This window comes from Siphateles boraxobius, unplaced genomic scaffold (genome assembly GCF_051911475.1).
Source record: "Siphateles boraxobius isolate OS27281-9 unplaced genomic scaffold, OSU_SipBor_1 130, whole genome shotgun sequence".
Lineage (NCBI taxonomy): Eukaryota > Metazoa > Chordata > Actinopteri > Cypriniformes > Leuciscidae > Siphateles > Siphateles boraxobius.
The window spans coordinates 31,556,262-31,579,614 of NW_027508734.1; the positions used below are offsets into that span (position 1 = coordinate 31,556,262).

Genomic DNA, 23,353 nt, shown 5'->3' on the forward strand with positions numbered 1-23,353 from the left:
TCCATATCTGTGTCAAGTGTGTATCCTGTTGTGTTCAATTAGTCAGTGTATGTGGTGCTCTTTGGAGGCTGTGGCTCCATCAGTGGCAGGATGTGGCGCCGGTTACGCCTGTATTCCTTCCCTTCAGACTCCACCACATATGAGCGTGGCTCATCACACTTTCGCTTCACGATTACCACTTTGTCATGTCCACTTTTTGTTTGGAGTCTTACCACCTGGTTTGGTGCCAGGGGGCTTAATGGTTTGCTGGTCTTGTCATAGTGGTGTTTTTTGTGTCCGCCGCTTCTTTGTTAATTGTGCTTTGATGCTGGTCATGGTTCTTGCAGCTGGTTTCAGCAATTGTTTGCAGACGGGCAGAATAGTTCGAGTGCGACGGGACAACAGCTTTTGTGCAGGTGAACCCAGGGTGTTGTCTTCGTAGGCCAAGCAGATTCAGGTATAAATCTCTCCCGTCTCTAACAGTTTCTTTGCACTCCTTCTTCCATTCAAATATGTCTGTGGCGACAAGCGACAAGGGCAGGTCCGGGACTGTGTGCAGTTTTAGCGGCTCTTTTTGCTGGTGGGTCCTCAGGCTGTTACAGACGCTGCATGCCATTATGACACCCTGAATGTCCTCATTTATTGATGGCCAGAAAACACTTTCCCTCGCCCTTCTCTTAGTGGATTCAACTCCTGGGTGTCCCATGAGTAGCACCTTCAGATATTCAGAGTGCAAGGCAGTGGGTATGACTGCCCTGTTTCCTTTCATGATGACCCTGTCTTCGATGGTGAGTTCATCACGGAAACTGAAGAATGGTCTCACCTCTGTAGGTACGCTGCACGGACGTCTTGGCCAGCCCCGTTGAATGAAATAGGTGAGTTTCTGCAGCACTGTGTCTGCAGCAGTGTATTGACGGAGCTCTTCAAGGCGCCGTGGAGATATTAGTTGAACTGTCATCTCTTCAAACTCTGGCCGTTCTGACTTCTGGGGGCTGATGTTGCATCTTGGTGCATGGGAAAGGGTGTCGGCTAAATAGAGGTGCTTTCCTTTTTTGTAGGTGAGAGTCGGGTTGAATTTTTGCAACTGTAGCATCATGCGTTACAGGCACGCTGGGATGGTGTGAAATGGTTTGTTGTGAATGGTGACCAAGGGCTGGTGGTCAGTCTTAATCGTGACCGGCTTGCCGTAGATGTAGTCGTAGAACTTGTAGCAGACGAAGACCACTGCTGGAAGTTCCTTTTCTATTTGCGCGTATCTCGTCTCCGTTTGGGTCAGTGTGCGAGAACGCGTATGCCACCGGATTCCCCTCTTGGAGGCAGGCAGCCCCTAAACCATATTGTGAAGCATCGCAGGTGAGTGTCACTGGTTGCCTTACATCATAGTAATGAAGTACAGGTGGGCTGCTGATGCAGGTTTTGAGCTTATCAAAAGCATTCTGTTGGTGCTCCACCCAATTCCACACTACTCCGTTGTGAAGCAGCTGACGTAGTGGTGTGGTGAGTACACTTGAAGTTTGGAATGAATTTGCCCAAGTAGTTTACATTCCTAAAAAGCGCTGAAGAGCTGGCTTGTCCTCTGGGGGTGGTATTTCACTGATTGCTTTAATTTTTTTAGGGTCTGCTTTTAGTCCTTTATAGGGATTGGAAATTGATAAGAATTTAACGTTTCCGATTCCATTATCGATATTGCTATTCGATCCGATTCCTTATCGATTCTCTTATCGATTCTCATTGGGTGAGGGAATAAGTACAAATTTGCTTGTTTGTATTCACTCGCTTTAATATCTCATCAGAAGACACAGCTCAGAGTATACACAATTTATGTGTAGCAACCTCAGAACAAACCTAAAAGTAGGTAAGCTACTTCTCAAAGTAAATTCCAGGGACCCATAGCCTAGGGCAGTGTTTCTCAACCAGTATGCCATGGCACGCTAGTGTGTGCCTTGAAAGATTATCAAGAAGAGTGCCTTAGGATTAGGAAATTAAGTTTCACATTCATTGGTCCAGACAAAAAAATAAATAAAAATGCCATTTATAACTAAAACTGTCATAAAAACTAAAAACACAGACTGAAAACAGTCAAGGGAGAGCTTGTGCCTTTTGGAATATTAACAGTGCTCAGTTGGATTCAACCTGAAACAAAATTGAACTGACATAGAAAATACAAAGAAGTCTTCTGTAAAGACCACAACTATCAACTTAGGCAAATTAACAATTTTTGTGCAGAAAAATTATTATGTTTGCCCTCTCAGGAAGGATACGAGATCTTTCTGGACTTAGGGTATCTCCAGCAGTGGAGAACACCCTTTCAGAAGGGGTGGAGGACGCTTGGACACAGAGATACTTCTCAGCTAGAGCTGACAACACTGGCAATGTGTCACTCTTCTTCCACCACCAGAAACTGGCATGGTCTTTGGTTGGAATGGGAGGAAGGCTTCTATAAAGCTGGGTTTCTTGATCCACTCTCTGGGCTGTGGAGACAGGGGGCTGCTACTGCATGGACAGCAACTTGCTGTCCTCTTCTTCGAAAAGTTCCTCTAGGGCTGTCCTCTTTTTCTGCTTTACAGGTGGCGTCTGAAATAATGACAAAACCACAGAGTAAGAAGAAAAGGTCTCACAACAGATATATGCTAAAGGAATTGTCAAATTAAAATACCTTCTCAACTACCTCTACCAGTGTTTGCTGCCACTGCTGATGCCCTGACCCTGTCCCAGATTTCATCCCTGTCCATTTTAGATTTAAATCTGGTATCTAACACAGTGGCTTCCTCCAGGAATGCCTGGATATCATCATCCTTAAGTTTAAAATGGAAGAGAAACAACAAAAATTTAGAAGAAAATGTAAATGACAATAAATAACCATTAGTGTATATGATTAATTGTCATATAGTAATTCATCATTACATGTCAGTGACTGTACCTGGTAACGTTTGGAAAGATCATTCCAGATGTTCTCCTTGACGCTTCTGACGAATGCAGAGTCGTCTGCCTGCACTGTGTAATGTTTGCGCAGTTTCTGAAGGATGGGCAATATCTGGCCACAGGTACGTTGGACTTTTTTCGCTGGAGACAGCAAGTGTGGATGTGTAATGCATCCTGATCAGCAGCACAAACTCATCTGCTTTCCTCAGGTCCTCATTGCCCATTCTGGCCAGTCTGCAACATAAACAAAACAAAAAAATATATATTGGCTAAACAACAACATAACCCTTTTAATGGCTATAGTCAACCCAGTTTTATCTAAGTCTTTTTTTTTTAAAACATTAATTACTTCTCCTTCTCCATGGGCATTCTAAGCCGTTGGTCTATAGCTGCAGCTTGGATAGCAGGAAACTGTTCACAAAATCTCTCCATCATCGAATACAGAGAGTTCCATCTCATCCTCACATTTAAAAGGAGCATGTGCTGGGGCAGCTCTGCAGACACACACACACACACACACACACACACACACACACACACACACACACACACACACACACACACACACACACAATTATGAGATTACATTAAACAATATAATATTACCATTACTTTATAATTTTTTAATTGATCCTAATCTGTACATTTATATGTTACAATTTGTATGTTGTTAGCTTGTGTAGCAGGATGCAGCTGTCTGGTTCATTCCTCCCCAAGTGGTATATAATTTGCTGTTTTGTGAATGGCTCTGGGCAGTTAACAGTGTGCCAATCGCGATGGACAAGCTCCATTATAAATCGGGACTGGTATGACTATCTCCGTTGCTCTTTCCACTCGGTTGACTCCATAACTTGGGCTCATAGGGAAAGTTTATTGTTGTAGAATCCCCGGTGCTGTAGTAGCCCTTTTTCTAGCTGAGAGTGCGCCCTGTTGTTGGCAAGTAAAACCGGGGGCCGCGAATCAACGCTGTTAATCATGGGTATGTGACTGCACTGAGTAAATTGGATGTTACTGTGCGATATGTTTATAAGTAGACATTCTGTGTATTTCAGGGAGTGCTATCTAGCCGGGGTGCAGCCGCCAGTTGGCGACATCGGCGCTGCTACTTTGCTTAAACCTATTTCCTGTTATGTGTTGCCTACGGGCTTTCTTCGTCGTTTTCGGCTGCTCTTTCCCACGAGATCGATGATTGTGGGACCCGTGGCTATTCCAGTTTAGCGAGTGGCTGACCTGTTGCTTGTCTGACTTAGTTGGATTTCTCATCTCTCCCTTTGTTGTGACTATCTGAATAATGTTGTAGAACGTGTTCGACGTTGATTCAGTTCTACTCAGCTGTCATTGAGTCTGTTTTATGCACTTCCATCACTGTCTGGTTTGGTTCAACTACCAAATCAGACATCAGGAGACTACAACGGACAGTTCGGACTGCGGAGAGGATCATTGGTGCCCCCCTGCCATCCCTCCAGGACCTGTACTCTTCCAGAGTGAGGAAAAGCGAAGGTAAAATCATCACAGACTCCACTCACCCTGGACACCTCCTGTTTGAACTGTTACCGTCAAGACGGAGACTCAGATCACTGGCCGCAAGAACATCTCGGCACAGGAACAGTTTCTTCCCACAGGCCATTTCCCTTCTGAACAGTTAGCATATCTCCCAAGGCATATGCCTGTAAGAGCAATACTACCACTGTTTAATGCAATATCTTAAAAATTCAGGTGATATTTATATTTATTTATATTTATTCATACTATTCAAAATACTGTAAATATGTTCATAATCTGTAAATGTTGATTTGTGAATTTGTATTACTATGTTTCTTGTTGTATCTGTATTTTCACTGGAAGCTTCAGTACCAAGGAAAATTCCTTGTGTGTGCAAGCACACTTGGCAATAAAGCTCTTTCTGATTCTGATGTATGGGCATCACTTCTTTTTTTTTTTTTAAAGGTTAAAGTTGTTTGTGTGTTTATTTATTTCATTTACGCTGTTGCCTTGAGGCCTTTCCCCCTCTGCTGATGTCCAAGGGGATTGGCCCATTTGTTATGATTGTTTTTTTTTTATTCTGTTTTTGTTTTTTTGAGTTATCCACACTGACGTGAGACCGTGGAAGTTGCTGATCCTCAGTGTGGCATTTTTCCCTTCATTTATTAGTTGGTATGGTTTATTATTGTTGTATGTTTGTTTATTAGGTGAGGGTTAGTATGTATTCATATTGTTAGTTTGTGTAATCCCTCTGGGTGGTCTACTGGACCCGTTCATTGTAATCTGTGTGTATGCAACCGTGTAACTCTCATGTGTCTTCCTTCTGTCTAGGTGCTGAGAGCTGCCAGTGGGAGCAGTGCCCATGCGGTGGTGGGTCCCTTGATGTATGCAGTGGTTGTGTGTTCACCAGTGTGGTTAAATTCTTTGAGGTGGCTGTGAACCCGGCACGTGTGATTGGGGTGTCTCCCATGGATGCTCATTGCTGGATTTATTAGTCTCCCACTGGTGAGCTTCCGTACGATTCTGTGTGTGTGTGTGTGTATAGGAGTGAAGGTGGTGCGTGTCTTCTTGATTGATTTAGTGTGTAGTGCTTTTTGTTTGCTGTGAAACATTCCCTTGTGTGTGTTGGGAAATCCAAATGTTTTTTTTTTGTTTTGTTTATTGTGGAGCGAACTATTGTGTGTTCATTGATGTAAAAATAAACTTTAATTTTTGTATTGGACCACTGTCTCTGGCTAAATCAATCAATGAACTTGAGTGCCTTTCTAGAATAAAGTAATAAATACTTTGGGTGCGAGTTCCATCGTGGCGTAGTCTGCGAATTGTCTGGGCTTAAGCCCTGTTAATTATAATCCATCTGCCACACTTGCAATTAAAGAACAGTATTTAAACAGTAGGCCTATTACTACTTACTGAGGAGTTGTTGCTTTTCCTTCAGGACTACTTTAGCCATGTGGGATCTCTTCATCCATATGATCACAGAACGAATCCTTGCTGCCCAGTTGGAAACTGCATTGCAGTTGAACAGCTTCTGAGCTCCAAGGTTAAGTGTGTGCGCAAAACATGGAAACTTGATGATATTTAGAGTTCTCACACCTACATCCATATTTGCTGCGTCATCTACAGTTGCTGCCACCACCTTCTTTCACTCCAAACCCCTCCAGGATCCCCTCAATCTCCTCGGCCACAGCTATCCCTGTTTGAGCTTTGTACACTGCTCTGGTTTGGAGGACTTTTTCTTTACTCTGAACTTCCCTGACATAGTGCAATGTTACGGTGAGGTAGTGGTCTTGACTGAAACAAGTCCAACCATCTGCTGTGATGGCTGCATGTGTGACATGTTTCAGGTCTGTGATCAGATTGCTCTTTTCAACCCCATACCAAGCAGGAATCAAATGATTTGTTAAACTGTCTCTGTTTGGGGCATTGTATTTGGGGTTGAGAGTCTTTATCATCTCGCTACAGAAAATATATGATAGGACTAGGAATTAATAAAACAGAAATACCGGTATACTGACATAAAAACATGCAACTTTTGGTCATGCATTTGTTATTTTCATTTGAAAAGACATGCTGGACAAAATACAACAAATTAACCTACCGAAATGCAGAGGCATCTACTGTGGCAAACGGGTGCAAACCTTTTACCCCAAACTTAGTCACTGCTTGGAGACATTCGTTTATCCTCGCCTTGTTCATTTTATTGATCCCTTCCTCTGTAAACGGAGTAGCTAGAGGTGCACGAGAGATACTTGCTGCAGCCTCTGAACCCGCCTCCGAGCCAGCCAGACTCTGGCCATCATCATCATCTAAATTTGATGGACAATGACAATGGAGATTATCCATATAGTAAAAGTTTACACAATGAAATGGCGCTCACATTAACTAGACAGGGCCTGTCCTGCCTGGAGAGTTTAAAGTTTCCTTCGGCATTAATAACAGATGGCGTCCTGTTAGCTCCGCTGCAACTTGACTCACTTGTGTCGCTAAGTAGTAGTGTATCAAACACGCAACAGTCCTGCAAATGAATTGCATGCTGTGTGGCCAAATGTTTCTGCATATTGGAGGTAGTTCCCCCCCTTTGACGAAATTGAACTTTTACAACTGTTGCAAGTGACCGTATTGTCGTCTTTTCGCGTGAAATACAACCAAACTTTAGAGCGCTTCTGCCTCGATGCCATGTTTGCTGCGTTCTGAACCAAAACAAACGCAGCGTGTGTGTGACGTCACGTCTTGACGCATTTGCAACGAGCGCAACCGATAATCGGAATTGTTAAGCAGGCATGCTAACGGTTCCAAGGATCGATTCACAGGGCACCGGTTCTGAAGAAGAACTGGTTATCAGTAACCATCCCTAGTCCTTTATCTGTGAATGTGTGCCCAACATAGCTCATCTCGTTGAGTCGAAACTTGCATTTGCTTGGATTCAGTCTCAGTTTTACCTGTCTGGCCAGATCCAGTACCATTTTCAGGTTTCTTTCATGCTCATCAGGATCTTTGCCACCGATGATGATGTCGTCCACGATGATAGCACATGGATATCCTGCGAAGATTTGTTCCATGGCTCTTTGGAAGACTTCTGAGGCTGTGCTAATTCCGAACGGCATCTTTGGGAACTTAAATCGGCCGTATGTAATTGTGAATGTTGTACGATGAGATGAGGCATCATCCAGTCTGACTTGCCAGAAGGAGCTCTTGGCATCAAGAACGGAAAAGATAGTGGCACCTGCCATCTGAGAGGCAACTTCCTCCACCGTGCGCATGGGATGGTTGGGGTTCATCAGGCCCTTGTTTAGGTTTCTGGGGTCTATGCAGATGCGCACATCACCCGTCTCTTTCTTATGTGTGGCCACTAAATTTGAAACCCATTCTGTGGGCTCATTCACAGGTTCAATTACTCCCAGAGTTTGCATTCTTTGGAGCTCTTGATCCATTTTTTTTTTTTGCATGGCAGCTGGGATACGACGTGGAGGGCTGACGACCGGTGTTATTTCTGGATCTACTTTCATTGAGTATGTTACAGGTAAGTCACCGACTTCATCTTTGAACAGGTCTGCATATTCCTGAAACATTTTCTGTGACGGGGTGTGATCTTTTACACAGTCAAGGTGAAATACTTCACTGCTGAAGGTGACCAGCTTCATCTCTAGGCTGTCCTGTAGGCCAAGAATAGAGTGAACATTTTCTTTCACCACCTGAAACTGCAAGTTGTACTGCTGTCCATTTAGCCTGCATGATTATGTCACTGTGCCAATTGGACTTATCATAGATTCGCCAAATGCTACAAGATTGATTTTTTTAGTTGGTATGTGCAGTTCTTCAGCGTGCCTGAAAAGTTTGTATGTAAGGACATAACGTTACATTTCGCCCCTGTGTCCACTTTCAGATTTAGTTGTTTGTCATTAACAGTCACAAAACAATGTCCTTCCTTGTCAGTTTCCCCTACATCATCATGCAAAGACAAGCCTTCAATGGTGAATGTGTCTTCACTGTCACTGCCAGAGTCTGTTTCGGCATATAGCTGGTTTACCTGTCTGTTTGGTCTCCTTGACTTGTTGGACCTGCACTGGCCTTTGAAGTGGTTCTCCTTACCGCAGTTGTGGCACTGTTGGCCAAAAGCTGGTCACGTTTTGCTGGATGAGTTCCCCCACAATTCCGGCAACTGGAAATTGATTGTGAATTTTTCTTCATAGTGCGCTTCTTTTTGCTGTAGACTTTTTTATGTTTTATTTGTACAGCATCCACACTGGTGATTGTCGCAGTTTTTGGTGTGGATAGCGTTTTGCTATGTGTTTCTGTGAGTTTGCTGATTTGGCAAATGCGTACTGCTTTGGACAGTGTTAGGTCAGCCTCTTTTAGCAGTGTGCGTCTGACACTGTCGCTACCTATATCTACAGACTAGTCTGTCTCTTATCAGTTCGTTTTCTAATGCACCAAAATTGCAGTTTTTAGCCTGATTTCTCAATGTACTCATATGCCTCGATCGTTTCGCAAGGTTTTTGATGTCTGGTGTTGAAGTTGTGCCTCTCCATTATCACGTTTGTTTCAGGGTTGCATATTTCCTTAAACTTCCTTTTAAGACACTCAGGGTCCTCTCTGGATTCCGCTGGAGTGATGTTGTTGTCATCTAGTCCTAGTACCGCGGGTGCATACGTGAATGACCAATCCCTCTCTATAGCCTCAGGTCCTGCGAGGTTAAGGAGTATATAAGCTCTGGTTCGGGCAGGTTTATCGCTGTGTGCGGTGGCAATGAAAATATCGTATTCTCGTTCACACTTGCGCCAATGCTTTGCCACATTCTCGGCGAAAACGAGAGGGTCCGGACGTCTGAATCCATCTGCAATTTTGTGTTGTCGCTTACCACGGTCGGGACTTCAAAGATTAGCATAGGTTACTTCCTAGAGACGAAGTTGTCCGAAGAATGTCTCCAGGAACGATATCACAACTTCTGACACCATGTTGTTTATTCAATAAAAAGTATAAGAATCAAAGTTTTATTCTTCTTTATTAACGTCCACAGTAACAGAGAGTGTCTATGTGCATTCAGTTCCTGTTGTACATACATTCGCATTAACCCAGTCAATCCCACGAGACTCACTCCTAGTACGCTAACCCTCTAGGGTCAAAACAGTACCACTATCTACAATAAACTATTTTAAATGATTTTAGAAGTAGCCTAATTCAACTTTATAGAATATCAGGAGGCTGCTTTCAGGTGAACTTATGAAGTTCCAGAACTTCCAAGCCTTCTAGGCAAGGCAAGGCAAGGCAAGGCAAGTTTATTTATATAGCACATTTCATACACAATGGTAATTCAAAGTGCTTTACATAGAAGAAATTAAAAAAATCAAAAGAAATCAGAATAATTAAAACAGTTTAGAGTAAAAGATAAAATACAGAAATAATCAAAAGAAATCAGAATAATTAAAAACATAAAATAGAATACAGTACAAACAGTCGGACGAACAGTGGCACAGTGCTCGTTCATTAAATGCACATTTAAACAGATGTATAAATCAAGAACCTTGTGATGCCCTGCTGTCTTATGTCTTTGATAGAGCGCTTCGATCATCATTGCCCTTGGGTCGGCAACTGTGTGGGAAAACGAAACTAACGCTTCTTTTGAAGGGGTGTGAAGGGGTGTGAAGATGGCGCCAGTATGTGAGGCATGCCGTCTACTTAGCGTTTTGTTTGTTTTCATATATATTTTTCCTACTTTTATTCGCCATTGCTCCTCCTTACTGGTTTATGACCGCTTGCAACTTTTGGACATTCGACATTCAACTGAACAGTTATCAAAAAGGGGATTGGGAGGATTTGATTATCATTCAACTAAATGCTCGGCAAATATACCTGCCTTCCTGTGCCGTTTTCCTTGTGCTCTACCGAGGAAACGCCGAAATCGCCGGAGGCGTGGGAAGCGAGGAGGAGTTGCAGTTAGGCTGAAATCCCAGCTAATGCTCCAGCGGGCAGCCAATGGACGTTTCTCGATTCCGGTGGAACGTGGCTGGCGTGTCTCGTGGCGTTCGCCAGAGCGAACGTACCGGATGATTTATCCTACGTGGTTAGTTCCTGTTTTGTTGTGTCCACCTGAGCGAGTGCACTGGAGGACTTATCCTGCTTGGTTGGTTGGCGGTTGTCGACTTTCCTCCGATGTTTCGCCTCGGATGCGACGCAGAAGAGTGAACTCTAACAATCTTCGACAACTTTATCATCAGCCACAACGGAGCTCAGAGCGGGTCTTATCCAAGATGGCTTTGATAAACGCCCGATCACTGGTAAACAAGACTTTTATTCTAAATGACTTTGTTATCTCAAACGATCTGGACATGTTATTAATTACTGAGACGTGGATGAAACCTGGCGATCTGGCGCCACTGACTGAACTGCTACCTCAGGACTATCTATTTTTAAACTCTCCTCGGGCTACGGGACGGGGTGGAGGATTAGTTTCTGTTTTTAAAAACAAACTTTCTTGTCAATCACTGTCCACCAATGCATTAAAAAGCTTTGAATTACAGCTATTTAGACTAACCGTTGAAAATGCGGTTGTGGTGGCACTTATATATCGCCCTCCGAAATCCACAACAGATTTTATCGGTGAATTTGCTGAACTTTTAAGTGAACTTGTAACACAATATGATAGACTATTAATTCTTGGTGATTTTAACATTCATATTTGCTGTGGTACTGATTCTCTGTCAAAGGAATTCGTTAATCTGATGGAATCTTTTGAACTTTCTCAATGGGTAGATGGCCCCTCTCATGTACAGGGCCACACACTAGATTTGATTTTAACACACGGACTATCTGTTTCTGATATAACAATGAGCGAATTAAATTTTTCTGATCATAAGCCTATCATTTTCTCTATACCGCTGGTCCCTGAGTCAATTCCAATGCATAAGCCAGTCCATTGGTCTCGGACACTAAATTCAAATACCATATCTAACTTTTCTCAGATGTATAAAAACATCTGTGATAGTGAATTTTTAGACAGCTCTCTACCGAATACTGACTTGGATGAACATTTTAGCCGTTTCAACTCTGCCTGTATAAGTGTTTTAGATTCTGTTGCCCCACTTAAACCTAAACGCCTTAAGAAAAAAGCAGAGCCGTGGTTGAACGAGACTGTACATAGTTTTAGACGGCTTTGTAGACAGGCTGAACGCAGATGGAGAAAGCATAGACTTCAGATGTACTACGAAGCACTGAGGGATGCCCTATCTAATTTTCAAAATGCAGTCAAGAAGGCAAAATGTCAGTATTTTTCACAAATAACTGAAAAATATAGACAAAAGCCAAAATTACTTTTCTCTACTATAAACTCTGCTTTAAATCCACCTACTAAAGCTTATCTGGTACCCTCTCACCTAAATGGTGATGATTTTCTAAGATTTTTTTCTAATAAGATCGAAAATCAAAGGCCAGGTATAGATAAAACTCAGAACAATTATGACACTGAAAATATTCAGTTTATGCTACCTCCATGCTCCTCAGTCTGTCATGAATTTGACAATATTTCCATTACACATCTACAAGAAATTATTACCCATCTTAGGCCTACAACTTGTTCATTAGACATTATTCCATCTCGTAGTTTAATACAACTTTTCGACACATTAGGACCAAGCTTACTTACCATCGTTAATAAATCACTTAGTTTAGGGATCTTTCCAGCTGATCTAAAAAATGCCTTAGTACTTCCATCAGTCAAGAAACCAGATCTTGATCCTGTTGTTTTGAATAATTATAGGCCTATCTCTAATTTGCCTTTTATCTCAAAAATTCTAGAAAAAGTTGTTTCAAATCAACTATATTCTTATCTAAATTCAAATTCTATATATGAGAAGTTTCAATCCGGTTTTCGAGCACTGCACAGTACTGAATCAGCACTACTGAAGGTTTTTAATGACATCTATCTGACAACTGATGCTGGAGACTCTATAATTTTAATGCTCCTAGATCTTAGCTCAGCTTTTGATATGGTGGACCATGATATTCTTCTGTCTAGACTCGAATACGATGTGGGGCTGAAAGGAACAGTATTAAATTGGTTCAGATCATATTTGACAGATCGAAGTTTCTCTGTTCGTTTTGGCTCCTCTATGTCCTCTGTTGCTCACCTTCGATGGGGGGTCCCTCAGGGTTCAATTCTGGCCCCTACGCTCTTTTCCCTCTATCTGCTCCCTTTGGGATCCATATTTAAAAAATATGGTGTGTCGTTTCACTGCTATGCAGACGACATTCAGATTTATGTCCCTATTAAACGGGCAGGAAAAAATTCACTCGAGCACCTTATGGCGTGTCTAGACGACATAAAGAAGTGGATGTCTGCAAACTTCCTAAAATTAAACGAAAATAAAACGGAACTCATACTCTTTGGTCCTTCAAAAAGTAGTTTTAATCACCTCCCAGAAGCATATACACTTTCTTTGCCAGTAAATACCTGTGTGAAAAATCTTGGTGTTTCAATAGATGGCTCCTTGAAACTGGATAAGCAAGTAAACTCAGTTGTCAGATCGTGTTTTTTCCAGTTACGTATGTTGACTAAAGTTAAGCCTTTTCTATGTCCCCAAGCTTTTGAAAGGGTGATACATGCTTTTCTGTCATCTCGACTGGACTATTGCAATTCTTTATATTATGGAATAAATTCAACTACTCTAATACGTCTTCAAATAGTCCAAAATGCAGCAGCGAGACTTTTAAAAGGCATTCGCAAACGGGAACATATTACCCCGATTTTAGCATCCCTCCACTGGTTACCGGTTCGCTTTAGGGTTGATTTTAAAATTCTTTTATTTGTCTATAAGTGCCTAAATAACCTTGCTCCTCTCTATCTGTCTGAGCTCTTAGAGCATTACAATCCTTCCAGAGTTCTTAGGTCAGGCACACAGAAACTTTTATCTATACCACGGTACAGGTTAAAACACAGAGGTCAACGTGCCTTTGCCATTGCAGGCCCGACATTATGGAATAGCTTGCCTATTCACGTTCGTTCTGCACCTGACTTGTCAGTTTTCAAGTCACGCTTGAAAACACATTTTTACTCAATTGCTTTCAATAACCTGTAATTTGTTTTTAAATTTCCTTTTCTCTGTCTGTTGTGTTATATTATACTGCCTTGTAAAGCACATTGGACAGCCTGTCTGTATAAATGGTGCTATATAAATAAATTTTGACTTGACTTGACTTGACATGTGTTTTGAGTCTGGATTTGAATGTGAATACTGTAGGAGCACATCTGATCTCTTCTGGAAGCTGGTTCCAGCTGCGGCTGGCATAGTAGCTAAAAGCAGACTCGCCATGCTTAGAGTGAACCCTTGGTATTTCTAGCTGATGTGATCCTAATGATCGGAGTGATCTGTTGGGTTTATATTCAGTGAGCATATCTGCAATGTATTGAGGACCTAGGCCATTGAATGATTTATATACCAGTAATAATACTTTCAAATTAATCCTAAATGTAACTGGCAGCCAGTGTAAAGCCCTGAGGACTGGTGTGATGTGTTCATATTTTCTGGTTCTGCTCAGAATCCTGGTGGCAGCGTTCTGTATGAGCTGCAACTGTCTTATGGTCTTTTTTGGAAGGCCAGTGAGGAGTCCATTACAATAATCCACCCTGCTGGTGATGAAAGCATGCACAAGTTTCTCTAAGTCTTTACTGGAAACAAAACATCTAATTCTTGCAATATTTTTCAGGTGATAGTATGCTGATTTAGTTATTGCTTTGACATGACTACTGAAACTAAGGTCTGACTCCAGAGACACACCAAGATCCCTGACTTGATTTTTAGTTGTTTGACCCCTAGTTTGAAGTTATGCGTTCACCTTGAGAACTTCATCTTTGTTTCCAAACGCAATAACTTCAGTTTTGTCTTTGTTTAACTGAAGAAAGGTTTGGCACATCCACTTCATCAATGCATTGGAACATGTGGCGCAAGAATTGAGCCTTGAGGGACTCCGCATGTCATGGATGTCCACTCAGACTTATGGTCTCCTATACTCACATAATAACCTCTCCCTACCAAGTATGACCTGAACCATTTTAGGACTATCCCAGAAAACCCGACCCAGTTTTCCAGCCTGTCAAGAAGTATGTTGTGATCGACAGTGTCAAATGCAGCACTGAGGTCGAGTAGTACCAGCACTGATAATTTGCTTGTATCAGTATTTAAGCGAATATCGTTTATTATCTTTATGAGCGCTGTCTCTGTGCTGTGGTGCGGTCGGAAACCAGATTGAAAATTGTCGAAGTGTCCATTTGAGCTTAAGAATTTGTTCAGCTGATTGAAGACAACTTTTTCAATGATCTTGCCTATGAAAGGACGATTTGAGATCGGTCTATAGTTGTTTAATATGGTCTTGTCCAGATTGCTTTTTTTCAGGAGGGGCTTGACAACTGCAGTTTTCAGGGAGTTCGGAAAACTCCCAGAGAGAAGTGAGGCATTTATCACTTCTAGGAGATCTGATTCTAAGCTGTGTAACACATTTTTGAAAAAAGATGTGGGAAGTGCGTCAAGGGCGCAGGTTGATGTTTTAAGGTGCTGTACGGTTTCTTCCAAAATGTTACCATCAATTTCTTCAAAATCAGACATAGTGACTACTTTCTCAGGCTGTTGTCTGATCTGCCTGACCCCAGCGCAACTCAAGGATGAGCTGATCACCTTTCTGATATTATTGATTTTCTCAGAGAAGAAAGAAGCAAACTCACTGCACTTGCTCTCTGAGAGCATTTCACTGGGAATCTGGCTTGGGGGGTTTGTCAGTCTCTCTAAAGTAGCAAAAAGAGTGTGTGTGTTGTTTATATTGCTGTTTATAATATTCAAGAAGAAAGTCTGTCTAGCTTTGCCTAGTTCCTTATTGAAAGCATGGATGCTGTCTTTGTAGATGTTATAATGGACTACAAGTTTTGTCTTCCGCCACATGCGCTCTGCTTTTCTGCATTGTCTTTTCATATTTTGCACTGCTGTTGAGTTTCTCCAAGGTGCTTTTTGTCTGCCATTCTTCTTCCTGACTTTCACAGGAGCAATATCATCAATTACACTCTTAACTTTTGAGTTAAAAGAATCAAGGAGAAAATCAACAGAGTCAGCAGATATGCTTGGTGTTAAAGATATAGCCTTCATAAACAGTACACTAGGGTTCTCATTTAAGCATCTCTTCTTGACAGACACAGATCTAGCTTCAATGGCAGGAGAGATCAATATATCAAAGAAAATACAAAAATGATCAGACAGTGCTACATCCTTAATAACAATCAATGAAATGTTTAGACCCTTACTGATAAGTAAATCTAGAGTGTGTCCATGATTATGTGTGGGTCCATGTACATGCTGAGTCAGATCAAAAGTTTTTAAAACAGTTTTAATTTCTTTTGCCATATTGGTTTCTGCATTATCTATGTGAATGTTAAAGTCTCCAGCAATGATAAAACAGTCAAACTCTGAGGAAATTGTTGATAACAGTTCTGTAAAGTCATCAGCAAAGGCTGGAGAGTATTTTGGAGGCCTGTAAACAATGATAAGTAAAATGCGTGGAGCACCTTTTAACACAATAAACCAGATATTCAAAAGACGGGTAATTCCCAAATGATATTTGCTTACTGTGACGGCAAAAACCACAGAAGCAATAATGCAAGTGAAGGAATATTTAATGTACAGTTTCACGGTCAGATGACAACCAACAAGACTGGTAGCGCAGGGACAAGATGGTCAGGGTCCACGTGATGAGTCTTGAAGTGAAGTGAAGTGAGAGTCCAGGTGAGGTGAGGTGATCCACGGCAGTGATAATCCCAGGGAAAACACGAACAAGACACGAGCTGACACGCCGACAGGAAAGGACAACCACACACGAAGGACTTCCAAACAACGATCTGACAATGAAGTACAAAATGAGTACAAAACAATGAGTACAAAACAGTGAGTATAAATAGGGAATGGAATGAGCTGCAGCTGGTGAGTGGATAACGATCAGCTGAGCGCTGATCAGCTGGATCGCTGATCAGCAGAACGGAGTGGTAACGCCCACTCACACACACACACACACAGATAACAACAGAAACACGAGACAAGAAGGAATCAATGAATTTATGAACCGTGACAGTACCCCTTCTCCTAAGAACGCCTCCTGGCGTTCCCAGACTCCCTTACCTGTCGATTGTAATCATCAATAAGGGAATGATCCAGGATGTCTCTAGCCGGTACCCAACTTCTCTCCTCCTGACCGTAACCTTCCCAGTCCACCAAGTACTGGAATCCGCGTCCCCTCCGCCTCGAGTCCAGAATACGATTTACCGAATAAGTGGGTTCCCCTTCTACGAGTCGCGGCGGGGGAGGAACCGGGGCTGGCGGATTAATACGAGAATAAAACACGGGCTTGATCTTGGATACATGGAAGGCGGGATGAATCCTCCTGTACACTGGAGGCAATTTGAGGCGGACTGTCACCGGACTAATGATCTTGGTGACAGTAAACGGGCCAATGAATTTGGGAGCAAGTTTATTAGAAACGGAGCGGAGAGGGATGTTTTTAGTAGAAAGCCACACTCTTTGACCAACGACGTATACGGGAGGCTTAGACCGGTGGCAATCGGCCTTGGCCTTGGTGCGCTCCCTCACCCGGAGTAGAGTCTCACGGGCTCTAGTCCAGGTGCGGTGACACCTCTGGACAAAGGCGTGGGCGGAGGGAACCGCGACCTCGGATTCCAGACTGGGAAAAATAGGTGGCTGGTATCCTAAACTACACTCAAACGGAGACAGGCCCGTAGCTGACACCGGTAACGTATTGTGGGCGTACTCCACCATAGACAGTTGCTGGCTCCAAGAGGAAGGATTCTTGGAGACCAAACATCGTAACACCCTTTCCAAATCTTGGTTGGCTCTCTCGGTTTGACCATTGCTCTGGGGATGAAACCCTGAGGACAGACTAACAGTCGCTCCCAGTAATCTACAAAACTCTTGCCAAAATTTGGATACAAACTGGGGTCCTCTGTCGGAGACCACGTCTGTCGGGAGGCCATGAATACAAAAGACGTGATCTACGACTATCAACGCTGTCTCCTTAGCTGAGGGTAATTTGGGTAAGGGAATAAAGTGAGTTGCCTTCGAGAATCGGTCCACCACGGTTAAAACCACCGTGTTACCCTGAGAGGGTGGGAGGGCGGGGATAAAATCTAGAGCGATATGGGACCAGGGTCTCGAAGGAACAGGCAGCGGTTGAAGAAGCCCATCTGGGGGTCGATTGGAAGTCTTACCAGTGGCACAAACTGAGCAAGCCAAAACAAAACTGTGGATGTCACGAGCCATACGTGGCCACCAGAATCGTTGCTTGACTAAAAAACTAGTACGGTTAACTCCCGGATGGCAAGCCACGTTGGAACAATGAGTCCACTGGATAACGTCAGACCTTAATTCCTCTGGCACAAATAAACGGTTCGGAGGGCAGGCGGGCGGAGGCATTACCCCTTCTAAGGCCGTCTTGACCTTCGATTCGACCTCCCATACGAGTGTGGAGACGAATAGATTCCCCGGTAAAATGCACTCGGGAGTAGACGGGCGTTCGGATCGATCAAAAATGCGCGATAAAGAATCGGGTTTGATGTTTTCGGAACCCGGGCGGTACGAGAGAGTAAAGTCAAAACGTCCGAAAAAAAGTGCCCACCGAGCCTGCGTAGAGTTCAATCTTTTGGCAGTTCTGATATATTCCAAATTCTTATGGGCGGTCCAGACGATAAAGGGTACCCCTGACCCCTCCAACCAGTGGCGCCATTCCACCAACGCTAACTTGACTGCCAACAACTCTCTGTTACCAATATCATAATTGCGTTCGGCAGGGGATAAACGATGGGATAAAAACGCGCATGGATGAACTCTGTCGTCTGTGGGAGAATGCTGAGATATCACCGCTCCTACCCCCACCTCTGACGCGTCGACCTCCACCACGAACTGCCGTGATGGATCAGGGGTAATCAGGATGGGGGCCGAAACAAAGCGGTCCTTTAGTTTGCCAAACGCTGCCTCAGCAGCGTCTGACCACCTGAACGCAGTTCTGGGGGAGGTCAAGGCGATCAGAGGCGAGGCTAGTTGGCTAAAATTGCGAATAAAACGCCGGTAAAAATGGGCGAATCCCAGAAACCTCTGTAGGGCCTTACGGGAATCTGGGATTGGCCAATCTACCACAGCCTTAACCTTCTCGGGATCCATGCGAATTCCCTCAGACGACACAATGTATCCTAGAAATGGAACAGACTGTGCATGAAAAACGCATTTCTCCGCCTTGACAAAAAGCCCATTCTCTAGCAGCCTCTGAAGCACTCGTCGGACGTGCTGCACGTGTTCCTGGAGAGAAGATGAAAATATCAATATGTCATCCAGGTAGACATAAATTAACTGATCAACCATATCTCGCAGTACGTCATTGACGAGAGCCTGGAAGACTGCTGGGGAGTTGGACAGCCCGAAAGGCATGACCAAGTATTCAAAGTGCCCCCTAGGGGTGTTAAAAGCAGTCTTCCATTCATCCCCCTTTCTAATGCGGACCAAATGATAAGCATTACGTAAATCCAATTTCGTGAAGATAGACGCTCCCTGCAGCCTCTCGAAGGCTGAAGACATCAACGGCAAAGGATAGGTATTCTTTACCGTGATGTTGTTCAACCCTCGGTAATCAATGCAAGGTCACAGAGATCCGTCCTTCTTCCCCATGAAAAAGAACCCCGCCCCCGCTGGAGAAGAAGAATGACGGATGAACCCAGATGCTAGAGAATCAGAAATATATTTCTCCATAGCCTCCCTCTCTGGGACAGAAAGTGAATATAACTTGCCTTTAGGCTGAGACTTACCTGACAGCAAATCTATAGCACAGTCATAGGGACGATGAGGAGGTAGAGAAGCAGCACGAGACTTACTGAACACTTCCTTCAGGTCCGAGTACTCCGCGGGCACGTTAGATAAATCCACTGCCTCCCCCATGAAACACAGAGACAGCAACAGACGAACAGGCAGACACAAGACAGGACTCATGACATCTACCACTCCATTCTAACACTGATTTCTTAAGCCAGTCGATCTTGGGGTTGTGTTCAGTTAACCAAGGGTGTCCGAGAACATTGGGTGCAAGTGGTGAGTTCATGATGTAAAAGGAATATGTCTCAGTGTGGTTTCCAGATGTGGTGAGTGTGATGGGTCCGGTGATGAGAGAGATGGTAGGAAGATCTTGACCGTTGAGTGCCTGAACTGCTATGCTACTGGTGAGTGGTAGAAGGAGAATGTTAAATCTTTGAGCAAAACCATGGTCCATGAAGTTACCTTCTGCCCCAGAATCCACCAGTGCCTGACAGTCGTGATTGTGGCCCGACCATCTTAGTCTTACCGGGAGGAGGGTCGAGGTAGATGAGGTCTTCGCAGCGGAGATCCCACCCGACAGTAGCCTCAACCTTACTGTCGGGCTTGGCCTTTTACAGGACAGTTGTAGGCAAAATGTCCAGCGGCCCCGCAATAAAGACATAGTCCTTGGGATCTCCGCCTCTCCTTCTCCTCCCGGGAAAGCCGAGCTCGCCCGACCTGCATGGGCTCGTGATCGTAGACGGGGCGGACCGCATCCCCGCCGCTGCATCGTGGACTCTCAGCTCCTCCCATGGCCCGATTCGTAGGTGCTCTCCATTCCACTCTCGATAAACGTGCGTCCACACGAAGGGCCAGATCCACGAGTCCGTTGAGAGATGTTGGAAGATCCAGGGCGTAGATCTCCCTTTGAACGCGGTCAGCCAGCCCATGCAGGAACATGTCCCACTGCGCCTCCTCGTTCCAGTGACAGTCTGCCGCCAGGGTTCGAAATTCGATGGAGTAATCCGATAATGATCTTTCCTCCTGTCGTAATTCTGCAAGCCTCCGAGCCGCCTCTCTCCCGGCAACTGCCCTGTCGAAGACCCTTTTCATCTCGGCGGAGAGTGTCTGGAATGAGGCGCAGCATGGATCCTGGTTCTCCCACACCGCCGTTCCCCAGAGAGCCGCTTTCCCAGTCAGTAATGTGAGCACAAATGCCACCTTAGATTCCTCCTGGATGAATGTGCGAGGCTGCAGGGCAAAGTGCATAGAGCAACGTGTTAGAAAAGCACGACAGAAACTTGGCTCACCGTCGTAGGTCTGTGGAATGGGTAGGCGGGGTTCTGACTGGGAAGCTCCCTCAGGTGGAACGAGGGGAACGGCCGGTGCGGGGGGCGCAGCGGGATCACGTAGCTGTTGTATCTGCTGGGTGAGCTCGGACACCTGCGCCACCAGTACTTGGACAGCGCGTCCCGTCTCATTGAGGTTCCTCTCCTGGGTTTCCATGCGTTGAATGCTGGAGTTAACAAACTCCTCCAACGGATTCACCTCACTCGCTGCTTCCATTATCGGTCAGATCGTTCTGTGACGGCAAAAACCACAGAAGCAATAATGCAAGTGAAGGAATATTTAATGTACAGTTTCCCGGTCAGATGACAACCAACAAGACTGGTAGCGCAGGGACAAGATGGTCAGGGTCCACGTGATGAGTCTTGAAGTGAAGTGAAGTGAGAGTCCAGGTGAGGTGAGGTGATCCACGGCAGTGATAATCCCAGGGAAAACACGAACAAGACACGAGCTGGCACGCCGACAGGAAAGGACAACCACACACGAAGGACTTCCAAACAACGATCTGACAATGAGAGTACAAAACAGTGAGTATAAATAGGGAATCGAATGAGCTTTAGCTGGTGAGTGGATAACGATCAGCTGAGCGCTGATCAGCTGGATCGCTGATCAGCAGAACGGAGTGGTAACGCCCACTCACACACACACACACACACAGATAACAACAGAAACACGAGACAAGAAGGAATCAATGAATTTATGAACCGTGACACTTACATTGGTAGACATCTTTAAAAAGAGCAGCTAAACCCCCACCTCTTCTGACAGATCTGCAGACACTCATAAAAGTAAAGTTAGGAGGAGCTGTTTCATTGAGGACTGTTGCACTGCAGCTTTCTTCAAGCCAAGTTTCATTTAGCAACATAAAATCCAGGTTCTATGTGGTTATTAAGTCGTTGACTAGAAAAGATTTATTTTTAAGTGAGCGGATGTTTAAAAGTGATAACTTAAGTCTTACTTTTTCTCCCCACAGCAATCTTAGTTTTGTCGTGTAATAGGCATCAGATTAGATGGCTTTGCTGTACGGCTTTTGAAGGCCTTAGACTTTCTATCATGTAATCGAACAGCAATAGCGAAAGATACAGGCACACTGGGTTCCCGCTTGTTCTGTAAACATTTGGAAAAGTTATTGTTATCATAGCGGGGACCCGACACAAATCACTGAGAGCTGGTATCAGTTGTTTTTGGTTCACCTCGAGCAGATGGAGGGGGGTGTGGGCCCTGGTGCTGTGGCAGAGGCCGAAGAGCTCTCACAGGAGGAGGGGGGGCGAGCTGGGCCCGCAGGCTTTGGTGGTTGTGGGGCCTGCCGTTTTTTGGTTGGTATCTGTGGGCTGGCAGCAAAAGAGTGGGATAGTCTGGTTCCAGCATACACCAGTTGTTCCATTTTCTCTGAGAAGCACAGAAGTGGAGATGCTGGAGAGAGAGATAACGTGACTGGTGAGAGGGGCTGTTGCTCTGGGGTTATCGGAGGCTGTGATATGCTGTCCAGGTTTCCTTGGCTGTTTTCCAGAAAGTCATCCTTGGGTGCTGAATCTTGGAGCAGTGCTAGTAAGTCACAGTCTGTCTGTGGTGAGCTCTGTGGGCAGGGCTCAGCTGAGATTGTGTCCGTGAGCAGAGGTTGTTGTGGCTGAGTGGTGTTATCATTGTCCTTGTGTGATGTGTCAACCGCATGTCCATTCAGGTGCTGAAGTGAAGTCCAGTGGTCATTCATACTGTATCCAGGTGTGTGTGTGCCATTCAGGTAGAGTGGATTGGCACACACTGCAGAAGGATGACGGAGGGAGAAGTAGATATTGTCCTTTAGCACTCTTGAACCAAGTTTGTTTGGGTGGTGGCCATTCTGTTGAAACAGTTGCCTCTGACTCCAGAAAAGTTTGAAGTGGTCAATGAAGTTCACTCCTTTTATATTGCAGGTTATTTGCAGCCATGTATTAAGCCCAAACAACCGTGAAAACCTGTTTGTTCCTCCTGCTGGGAGTGGTCCACTGATGAATGTTTGAACTTTCAGTCTTTTAAGTGTTTCAAAAAGTTCATTGAAATCCTCCTTAAGGAGTTCCGACTGCTCTTTATGAATATCATTCTTTCCCACATGAATGATGAGTTGATTTGCAGTCTTATGTTTCATATGAATGTTCTAAAGTTCCCTGTTTACATCAGAAGTTGTCGCTTGTGGAAGGCAGCATGTAGTTGTATCCCTGCTGCTAATGTTTCTGATTATTGAGTCGCCCACTATCAGAGTCCTGGGCACGGAGCTGAGTGTCGCTGTCTGCTCGACCTTGAGCCCCAGTTAGCATCATTGTTAGCTACTGGCTGATTCAGTCTGTGTTCATTCATCAAATTTGGGGATTCCTCATTGATTAATACTTCAAATCTGTTCTCAAGATGTATAGGCGGTGGTAGGAGACCAGTGTTTGCAATCCTTGTCATAGCCATATCTGGGGTAGAGGATGCTACTGCGGCAATATGTGATGCTCGTGACAATCTGATGCCTCGAGTGCCTTTGGGTCTCGCTCCTTGTTTGTGCCATCGATTTGTAAGTCGATCGGCTTGTTTCTCTACACTCAGTATAGCCTGTCGAGGAGCACTAGATTCATGGGACTCACCGCCTGTATGCTGAGGACGTCCATGACGAAGCTCTGTTGTGTGTTCTGTCTGGTTTGGTGGTCCAGCAATTAACTTTGTTTCAAGAACTGCAATCCTTTGTAAAAGTCTGTGTCAGTTAGAGCAGCAAGTAGATTCCAGAGGAGGCATTTTCTTATCCTTATGAATGTCCTAATGGCAGTTGTTTCTTCTCTTCC

The 23,353-nt window shown here is 44.3% G+C and overlaps 1 long non-coding RNA gene across 1 annotated transcript; it reads right to left on the reverse strand.

Annotated features, from left to right (window-relative positions):
* Window positions 1-2,655: 2,655 nt before the first annotated feature.
* Window positions 2,656-7,179, reverse strand: LOC143737542 (uncharacterized). The gene is made up of 4 exons (XR_013203667.1): window positions 5,797-7,179; window positions 3,251-3,395; window positions 2,900-3,135; window positions 2,656-2,774 (listed from the first exon to the last, which is right to left on the reverse strand). It is a non-coding gene; the product is annotated as an uncharacterized LOC143737542 (long non-coding RNA).
* Between the last annotated feature and the right edge of the window lie 16,174 nt (window positions 7,180-23,353).